We start from the raw sequence: 11,674 nt of genomic DNA, 5'->3' as shown, positions 1-11,674 counted from the left end.
TCTTTCCACCCTGAAATTGAATTTTACAAGATTATTTTTTAACTAACTCGTACCCTACGGAGGTGTTTTATAAAATGGTAAACAAATTACTTAACTTAAACTTCACGGAAAATACCCCTTCATTTGATGTACCAAAATTACCCATATACGCCACTATTCCATATTTTTTTCAAAAATAAATTAGGAGACCGTATCAAGAAAATTATTGAAAGAGAGTTCGGAAGCCTCAAAGTAATTTAATACCTGTTAATCCTCTCAAAAATAGGCTCACATCTTGGTCATAAAGAGAATTTGCAACCGTTTATGCGATCCAATATATTTACAAATTTACTTGCCGGGTCGTCCCGGTACTTACGTGGATCGACGAACGCTTGTTGCAAGTTCGATATTCCAGTCTTTGGGAGTAAGCTACAGAACTGGCCAGAAGATAACCAATCCTGAAACTTTCTAATATAAGAAATCATGCAGCTCTCTGTAAAATTGAAATTAACAAAAAACATTTTTCGATAATTGACAATACCAAGCATAGCCAATATATACGACACTTGAGTCTTTACTTATCAAGCACCTCGTTCCTTCCCTCAATTCTAGTCAATCCTCTACTCAACTTTTCTTAGCGTAGTCGAGATCTGGGCAAACGGCGGTCCTACAGCCATTCCTTTCTTGTCCTTCGCTTTATTAAGGTTAATATTCCTTTTTGATGCTAAATTTCTACAATTTTAATGTCACCTTTTTTAAATAAGTTTAGTATTTTTTAGCGTTTAACTATAATTTTTATGAATAACTTTAGTATTTTATGTTTTCCTTTTAAAATAGCATGTAAACTTTAATTATATTTTTATAAATGTGAATTGATTTTACATTACAGACTGATGATGTGTCAGGATGACACGAAACGTATCTCATATAAACTCCTACTGATCTACTGAGTTTCGGTAACCCTCTGATGTCTACATGTTCGCACCTTTTGATTATATATTATATAAGTAAATATAGATATATATATATATATGATATAGTATATATTTATATAATAGAATAATATATAATATAGATATATGATAGATTAGCAGAAATAATATGATATAGATATTATATATAATGTTGTATATATATGATATATATGAGATATATATATAGAGTAATATAGTAGATATAGAGATATATATGATATATAGATTAATTATAATATATAGCTATATATATATTATAATAGTATATAGATATATATATATAGATAAGGTTGTATTATATATTATATATATAGAGTAGATATAGATATATATATTATCAGAGATATACTATAATATATATAGTAACATATAGATAATATACTATATATATAGTTATATATATAGATAGACGATATATATAGATATATATACCTATATATATATATGTAATATATATATATATATTATATATATATATATATATATATGAAGTATATAGATATAGATATATAAGACTATATCATTACAATATATATTATATATATATATATCTAAATATATAGATATATATAGAAATATAATATAATAATAATATATAATATTATATTATATTAGTAATTATAATATAGATAAATATATTTATATATATATATAACTATATATATATATATATACTATATATATATAAGATATATATATATATATGAACGGAGGTGGAAAGGCAAGGCGAGTCAAGCCAAAGTGATAAAAACGGTCCCGTCGGAATAAAGGTAAAATAGCTTCGCCATGTGGTTTGTTCCTGCTCCATGCGTCCCTGTGCATATATTAATATTGTAATTATATATATAACTCCGATGATATATAACTATATATATATATATATATATCTATATATATATATATCCTAAAGATATTATATATATATAATTATTATATATATATATATTATATATATATATATATATATATATATAAGATGTATATATATATATATATACATATATATATAATATATATATCTATATATATATTATATATATATATAATATATATATAATATATATATATATATATATATATATATATATTATATTATAGTATAACATATATATATATATATATTATATATATATTATATAATTATATATATATATATATATATATAGATATAATAATTATATAATATAATATATATATATATATATATATATATAATATAATTATATATATATATATATATATATTTATATATATATATATACGAGTATATATATTTGCTCTACATTTTAAAGACCTGAAATTTATATCGCATGAATACTAGAAATTTATTTTAAATTTCACGCGAAGTTAAAACTAGTGCCAAATCCTCATATATAAAGAAGAATCAACATTCCAAGCAAATGTTCCCATCCACGAAAAAAGAAAAAAAAACTAATATGTGGCGTATGCGAGATCAAAACGACTTCTGTTGCTCAAAATAAAATTCTCAATTCAAAATAAAGGCAAAATAAAATTCTAGGAAAGAGAAATGAGAACGAAAAGAGGATTCACGACAAAGGCGATACAAAAGGACTGTGAGAATTTTGTCCTGTCTAAAATAATATTCATCTTAAGAGAACACTGAAGGTCATAGATCAAAGAAGAGGTATATGCTTGACAATATTCCCTTCCCTGTTGATGAGGTTAGAGCCGATTCCGGAATGTAAATTATACGAGTTCTTAATGTTGTGTAATTTTCTTATGTGTTTCACCCGTGCACTATTCTCTTTTTCATGCAGTTGAGAATAAAATTTACATTTGACTAATCCAATAAAACACAAAATTTGCATAAAAAATTTTTCAATTGTAAAATTATAAATGATTCAAATGAAAAATATCCAAGAAGCAACATTAAAGTAAATTGAAGAAATCGCAAAGAATACCGATTTACGTCTACCTGTCTGTCTTTTAAATCAGTGAAAACCTGAATGATTGTGAATGTAAAGTCCTTAACATAGATCAAAATTGTATGAGGTCTCAAAAGACATAAATCATTGTTGATATGACAGCGTCTTTCTTAACATATTGTGTCTTATCAAGGAAGGCAGGTATGGGGCAAAGGAACGATTCCGAATCTCATATCCATCAAGAATCTTATATCGACGAATTCGAGGATGAAAATGCCCCTCAAGGACGTGGATGTCTCTAAAGGGAAGGACAGGACATTAAACAAACCCCCCTACAAAAAAAAAAAAAAAAAAAAGGGAGAATTTGCCGTCAGGAAAAAAACCAGAAGATTTCGGCTGTGAGTTCGTCCCTCGTCCTATTGCCCCTAGGCGTAGCTTCGAGACAGGTCCATTGCCCCCTGTCTCACTCTAATTTCCTTTCCCTCTCTCTCTCTTGAGAGAGAGAGAGAGAGAGAGAGAGAGAGAGAGAGAGAGAGAGAGAGGAAGTTGGGGAGGAGTCTAGGCTACCATTTTTTTTTCAAGAGAAGGATATCCTCAAGTGTTGGCCCCGTGTCCTTGACCTCCCAGTCCATTCTTAATGATTCGATTCGGTCGTGCGTGGGGGAGGTCATCTTGCCGATTCACGGAAACGTGTCAGCTTTGCTCGCTAGATATAGCCTTAAATCGTCTTAAATTTCATTGCATATCAAAACAGTTAGAGGAAAGAACTGTAATGGTTGAAAACTAAGATTAAATTATAATGAAGGGTTGGTCTTTTGGTCATATGTGGCGTGAGGGACACCCTGTATCAAAAAAATATTATTTATTGAGGCTCAAGTGTGATAAATTAATAATAAAGAAAAAATTAAAAAATATCAAAGTAATACAGTTTTGATTTTTTCAGGCTTTGCTTCTCTGCTGATATTCATCTAACTTTTATGGTTTTTTTTTCTCTAGCAGATTGCTGTACAATATTAAAAGCAAAAAAACATTACATTATCGCCTTCTGATTTTTCTTTCACCTTCCTTAAAGCAATGTAAAGTTCTTTACTATTTATAAAGCTCAACTCGCACAAAGTGCAAAATGAAATTTCGATCACACGATAACATCGTCAACCTCATGATACTCCGGTGCTCAGCGCCTATAAATATGTCAGTTTCGACAACACACCTGAGCTTGTTTGAAACTGCATTATTATTTAGTGTAAGTCCGGAGACTTAGAGACAAAAACACGAGTTTGGATTACGACAGCAGCTCAAATGTGTTTTTGTCTGTAACGCAAAAACGAAAGCAAAGGAAACAAGGAAAGAAAAATGAAAGCTCCACAACAAAAATAATGACTATTAGATTCGATGGAATTCTGGTATGTGGTCCCACATAACGTTACAGAAAGATGGTATTAAATTGTAACACTATAAAGTGTCTCTGCTGAGAGAGAGAGAGAGAGAGAGAGAGACGACGAGAGAGAGAGAGAGAGTAAATAGCTCCATTCTTTCTGGCTTTTGTTATAAAATCAAAATTCAGAGAGAGAGAGAGAGAGAGAGAGAGAGAGAGAGAGAGAGAGAGAGAATAAACTGGCTCCAATTCTTTCTGTTTATAAAAATCAAAATTCCGAGAGAGAGAGAGAGAGAGAGAGAGAGAGAAGAGAGACGAGAGAGAGAGAGATAATAAATGGCTCAACTTCTTTCTGTTTATAAAAATTAAATTCCGGCCGAGAGAGAGAGAGAGAGAGAGAGAGAGAGAGAGAGAGAGAGAGAGAGAAATAAATGGCCTCATTCTTTCCTGTTTTAAAAAATTAAATTCCGAAGAAGAAGAGAGAGAGAGAGAGAGAGAGAGAGAGAGTGAGAGAGAGAGAGAAAAGAGAAAAAGAGAGAGAGAGAAATAAATGGCTCAATTCTTTCTGTTTATAGAAAGAAAATTCCGAGAGAGAGAGAGAGGGAGAGAGAGAGAGAGACGATGAGAGAGAGAGAGAGAGAGAGAGAGAAATAAAAGGCTCAATTCTTTCTGTTTATAAAAATAACAATTCCGAGAGAGAGAGAGAGAGAGAGAGGAGAGCCAGAGAGAGAGAGAGAGAGAGAGAGAGAGAAATAAATGGCTCAATTCTTTCTGTTTATAAATCAAAATTCAGAGAGAGAGAGAGAGCGAGAGAGAGAGGAGAGAGAGAGAGAGATAAAAATGGCTCAATTCTTTCAGTTTTAAAAAATAAAATTCCGAGAGAGAGAGAGAGAGAGAGAAGAGAGAGAGAGAGAGAGTAGAGAGAGAAATAAATGGCTCAATTCTTTCTGTTTATAAAAATTAAATTCCGAGAGAGAGAGAGAGAGAGAGAGAGAGAGAGAGAGAGAGAGAGAGAGAGAGAGAGAGAAGAAATAAATGGCTCAATTCTTTCTGTTTATAGAAATAAAATTCCGAGAGAGAGAGAGAGAGAGAGAGAGAGAGAGAGAGAGAGAGAGAGAAATAAAAGGGGAAAATGGCTCAATTCTTTCTGTTTATAAAAATAAAATTGCCGAGAGAGAGAGAGAGAGAGAGAGAGAGAGAGAGAGAGAGAGAGAGAGAGAGAGAGAGAAATAAAATGGCTCAATTCTTTTGTTTGTAAAAATACAATTCGAGAGAGAGAGAGAGAGAGAAGAGAGAGAGAGTAAATGGCTCCTTCTTCTGTTTCTGTTTATAAAAATCAAAATTCCAGATTGAGAGAGAGAGAGAGATTGAGAGCGAGAGAGAGAGAGAGAGAGAGAGAAATAAAATGGCTCAATTCTTTCTGTTTATAAAAATAAAATTCCGAAGAGAGAGAGAGAGAGAGAGAGAGAGAGAGAGACCTACCTACCTTACAGACTACAGTTCGTCCGGGTTGACCCCAGGTCCCTCAGTGTGAGGCGCTCTAATGTACTACCAGAGAGTTGCTAGTACATCTTCCGGTATATTTTGCATCTTCCAATCTTGGATGGTCTGGGATGCAGTTTAGATATTTGTCGAGCTTATTCTTAAACACATCTACGCTCACTCCTGATATATTCCTCAGATGAGCTGGCAACGCATGAATAGACGCTGCATTATCGATGCTGGTGCGTAGTGGATTTAACTGTCCTGTGTGCTTCCTTATTTTTCCTGTTATAGTTTTGGGCACTATTAATCTACCTCTGCTTGCTCTTTCTGATATTTTTAGTTCCATGATATTTTCTGTTATTCCTTCTATCTGTTTCCATGCCTGAATTATCATGTAGCGTTCTCTCTCCTTTCTAGACTATATAATTTAAGGATTGTATCTTTCCCAGTAGTCTAGGTCCTTAACTTCTTCTATTCTAGCTGTAAAGGACCTTTGTACACTCTCTATTGTGCAATATCCTTTTGATAGTGTGGGTACCATATCATATTGCAATATTCAAGTGGACTACGAACATATGTTTTATAAAGCATAATCATGTGTTCAGCTTTTCTGTTTTGAAGTGCCGTAACAACATTTCCCATTTTTGCTTTACATTTTGCCAACAGAATTGCTATTTGATCATTGCATAACATGTTCCTATTCATCATCACACCCAAGTCTTTAACTGCTTCCTATTTGTGATTGTCTCATTATTAGGTCCCCTATATGCATATAGCTTTCCTTCTCTGTCTCCATAATTTATTGATTCAAATTTATCAGAGTTAAATACCATCCTATTTTACCTTCTGCCCAATCATATACTTTGTTAAGGTCTCTTTGTAGAGCGTTCCTATCTTCATCACAAGTAATTTCTTCTACTTATTCTTGTGTCATCAGCGAAACTACTCACTACCGAATCCTTAACATTACTGTCTATGTCTTCAATCCATAATAACAAACAATATTGCAGCTAGCACCGTTACCTTGTGGCACACCGGATATTACCTTGGTTTCATCCGATTTCTCATCGTTTGCAACTATCTGTTTTCTGTTGTGTAAAAATTCTTTTAACCATCTTCCTACTTTATCTACGATATTGTGTTTGTCTAATTTTCTTTGCTAATATATTATGGTCTACTTTGTTCAAAAGCTTTTGCAAAGTCTAGATAAACCACATCTGTTTCATTTCCGCTTTTCATATTTTTGAATATGTTCTCACGGTGGACTAACAGTTGGGTTTGTGTACTTTCCGGGTACGAAACCGTTGTAGTCCTATATTAAACAAATTATTTTTTATTAAATGTTTCATAATATTTTCTTCATTACCCTTTTCATACACTTTCATAATATGTGATGTTAGACTCACAGGCCTATAATTACTTGCCTCTAGTCTTGATCCACTTTTGAAAGTAGGGGTGATATATGCTAATTTGTGCTCATCATAAATCTTGCCTGTATCTACACTTTGTCTTAATAATATTGCAAGTGGCTTTGCGATAGAATGAACTACTTTCTTTAACAAAATAGCAGGGACTCCATCCGGCCCTGCAGCAGCTCCATTTTTAATTTCATTAATTGCCTGCACAATATCAGCTTCATTAATTTCTATGTCAGCTAAATATTCACTATTTTCTTCCCTTACTTCTATATCATTATCTTCCTTACTATTCTAGAATTCTCTCTTATATAGTTCTGCCAGTATGTTGCAAATTTCCTTTTTTTTCATCGTTAATCTCCCTTCAAATTCTCAGATTTGGGGCCTAATTTCTATTCTTCTTTTATTCATCTTCTTCGAACAGGAGTATAATAGTTGGGGGTTTTGCTGATATTTAATAGGGTTTTTTTGGGTTTCCAAGCTTCCAAGCCCGTTTTTCATTTTCTTTTGATTGTATAATCTTTTGTTCTGCATTTTCTATCTTACTTTTAGTTCTATAACTTTCCATGCATTTTTTTTTCTTTGCAAGACCTTTTTTCCACTTTCTGATTTTCTGGAACAAGATCCTTCTGTCTCTTGGTATGCATGATGATGTTTACTTTTCTTCTCGGTATATATTTTCCACTATTTTCTCCAATATTTTATATAATATCTCCGTATTTACCCTTATTAGTCATCACTTACGAAAAATGTTATCCCAATCTTTGTTTAATTCTTCATTAATTTCTGACCATTATATTTTTACTGTAGAAGTTTGTATTTTCCATATCCTTCCCACTTTTTCATTTCTTGCTTATCTCTATTTTCACTTGCTTGGAATGAACTGTTAATTCTATGACATTATGGTCTGAAATACTCGCATACTATTATCATTTAACACTTAATTAATTCATCTCGTTCACAAATACTAGGTCTAAAGTATTTTCCTTTCTTGTTGGCAGGTGATTTATTTGTTGAATGTTGTATTCTAGTAGCATATCTAATAGCTTTTCAAATTGCCTCTTATCTTCTGCACTACTATTACTCTCTTTTTTATATGTATAAGTACAACCACAATCTCCTATTCGTTCTTTCCATTCTACGAAAGGAAAGTTGAAGTCACCAAGATAGGAGAATAGTCCAGTCCTTGTGATTTCTACATATATCATCCAATTTTTCGATTATTAAGTCAAACTCTTTAGTATTAGGAGGCATCTATATTTACACTAATGTTCATCAATTTTTCAGATTCAAATTCTACCGCTATTAGTTCACATTCTGAGTTACTATATTTCTCATATATTTTTTCCTTGTTTTTTGTCTTTCCCATATATTGCGGTCCCCCTTGATTCCTATTTTTTCTATCTTGATCTATAAGTTTGGAACCCTTTTATTTGATCATCATTCCCAGTCTCTTGGGAATACCAGGTTTCACTTATATTCATTATATCTATTTTCTTTTCATTTTGGGTTAGTTCTTCTAAGTACTCTATTTTTCTTTTTGAGTTACTCGTAACTAAACCCTGCGCATTCATCACTATGATGGTTTGCGTGTTTTCTCCTTCATTTAATAATGGTAGTAATAAGGATTTTCCCCCATGTCTCTTTCCTGTTCTGGTATTGTTGTTTTTTTTTCATTTCCAGAAATTCTGACATTAAAAATCCAACTTTTCCATAATATTTGATCTCCTTCATCATAATTATTCATTTGTTGTCTGAATCTGCAATTTTCTCCGTTTCTGCAATATCCTCCTTGCATAATAAATACAGTTATTATCTCTTGAGTAGAATTTCGGAGCTGATGCTTTGAAATTTTTTGCTGACACCTCTGCATATCTCATTGGTGGTTTGCTTTTCTCTTTTACCTGATATTCTTGATTTCTCTCTTTATTTGTTTCTTTCTTATTTTGGATTTTATTACTTGGTTGGTTATTTATTTGATTATGATTCATGGGCTACAGGGTGCCTATATTTGCATTTTTGTCGAACTTACATCCTCCTTCTTTTAGGTTTTTACATATTTTTTGGATGCAGATCTCTGCAATCATCCCATATCCATCTAAGTAGCACATTTACCATATATTCATAGTTTTGACATATCTTAGGATGTTTGTAGTAACATCTTTCTCCAAGATGAGAGAGAGAGAGAGAAATAAATGGCTCAATTCCTTCTTTTTATTAAAATACAATTCGAGAGCGAGAGAGAGAGAGAGAATAAATGATCAATTCTTCGTTTTAAAAATAAATCAAAATTCCGAGAGAGAGAGAGAGAGAGAGAGAGGGAGAGAGAGAGAGAGAGAGAGAGAAATTTACTGCTCCATTTCTGTAAAACAAAATTCAGAGAGAGAGAGAGAGAGAGAGAGAGAGAGAGAGAGAGAGAGAGAGAGAGAGAGAGAGAGAGAGAGAGAGAATAAATGGCTCCATTCTTTCTGTTTATAAAATCAAAATTCAGAGAGAGAGAGAGAGAGAGAGAGAGAGAGAGAGAGAGAGAGAGAGAGAGACCTTACATTTTGTTCGGGTTGCCCCAGGTCCCTCATGTGAGGAGCCTCTAATGTCTACCAGAGAGTTGCTAGTACATCTTCCGGTATATTTTGCATCTTCCAATCTTGGATGGTCTGGGATGCAGTATAGATATTTGTTGAGCTTATTCTTAAACACATCTACGCTCACTCCTGATATTCCTCAGATTAGCTGGCCACGCATTGAATAGACGCTGCATTATCGATGCTGGTGCGATGTGGATTAATGTCCTGTGTGCTTTCCTTATTTTTCCTGGTATAGTTTTGGGCACTATAATCTACCTCTGCTTGCTCTTTCTGATATTTTTAGTTCCATGATGTTTTCTGCTATTCCTTCTATCTGTTTCCATGCCTCCTGAATTATCATGTAGCGTTCTCTTCTCCTTTCTAGACTATATAATCTTAAGGATTGTAGTCTTTCCCAGTAGTCAAGGTCCTTAACTTCTTCTATTCTAGCTGTAAAGGACCTCTGTACACTCTCTATTTGTGAATGTCCTTTTGATAGTGTGGGTACCATATCATATTGCAATATTCAAGTGGACTACGAACATATGTTTTATAAAGCATAATCATGTGTTCAGCTTTTCTTGTTTTGAAGTGCCGTAACAACATTCCCAGTTTTTGCTTTACATTTTGCCAATAGAATTGCTATTTGATCATTGCATAACATGTTCCTATTCATCATCACACCAAGGTCTTTAACTGCTTCCTTATTTGTGATTGTCTCATTATTAGGTCCCCTATATGCATATAGCTTTCCTTCTCTGTCTCCATAATTTATTGATTCAAATTTATCAGAGTTAAATACCATCCTAACCTATTACCTCTGCCAATCATATACTTTGTTAAGGTCTCTTTGTAGAGCGTTCCTATCTTCATCACAAGTAATTTCTCTACTTATTCTTGTCATCGGCGAAACTACTCACTACCGAATCCTTAACATTACTGTCTATGTCTTCAATCATAATAACAAACAGTGTTGCAGCTAACACCGTACCTTGTGGCACACCGGATATTACCTTGGCTTCATCCGATTTCTCATCGTTTGCAATAACTATCTGTTTTTCTGTTGTGTAAAAACTCTTAACCATCTTCCTACTTTATCCACGATATTGTGTTTTCTAATTTTCTTCGCTAATATATATTGTACCTTGTCAAAAGCTTTTGCAAAGTCTAGATAAACAAACCACATCTTTTTCATTTCCGCTTTTCATATTTTTTAATATGTTCTCACGATGGACTAACAGTTGGGTTTGTGTACTTTTTCTGGGTACGAAACCATGTTGTCCTATATTAAACAAATATTTTTTATTAAATGTTTCATAATATTTTCTTCATTACCCTTTCATACACTTTCATAATATGTGATGTTAGACTCACAGGCCTATAATTACTTGCCTCTAGTCTTGATCCACTTTTGAAAGTAGGGTAATATATGCTAATTTGTGCTCATCTTAAATATTGCCTGTAACTACACTTTGTCTTAATAATATTGCAAGTGGCTTTTGCGATAGAATGAACTACTTTCTTTAACAAAAATGAAGGAACTCCATCAGGCCCTGCTGCAGCTCATTTTTTAATTCATTAATAGCCTGTACAATATACAGCTTCATTAATATCTATGTCAGCTAAATATTCACTATTTTCGTCCCTTACTTCTATATCATTATTTTCATTATCTATTCTAGGGGTGAATTCTCTTATATCGTTCTGCCAATATGTTGCAAATTTCCTTTTTTTCATTCGTTAATCTCCCTTCAATTCTTAGAGGGCCTATTTCTATTCTTCTTTTATTCATTTTTTTCGCGTATGAGTATAATAGTTTGGGGTTTTGCTTGATATTTATTAGGGTTTTTTCTTCCAAGTCCCGTTTTTCATTTTCTTTTGATGTATAATCTTTTGTTCTGCATTTTCTATCTTACTTTTTAGTTCTATAACTTTCCATGCATTTTTTTCGTTTGCAAGACCTTTTTTCCACTTTCTGATTTTCTGGAACAAGATC

This window comes from Macrobrachium nipponense, chromosome 10 (genome assembly GCF_015104395.2).
Source record: "Macrobrachium nipponense isolate FS-2020 chromosome 10, ASM1510439v2, whole genome shotgun sequence".
NCBI lineage: Eukaryota > Metazoa > Arthropoda > Malacostraca > Decapoda > Palaemonidae > Macrobrachium > Macrobrachium nipponense.
The sequence above is the reverse complement of the archived record's forward strand: the minus strand, read 5'-3'. Positions refer to the sequence as shown.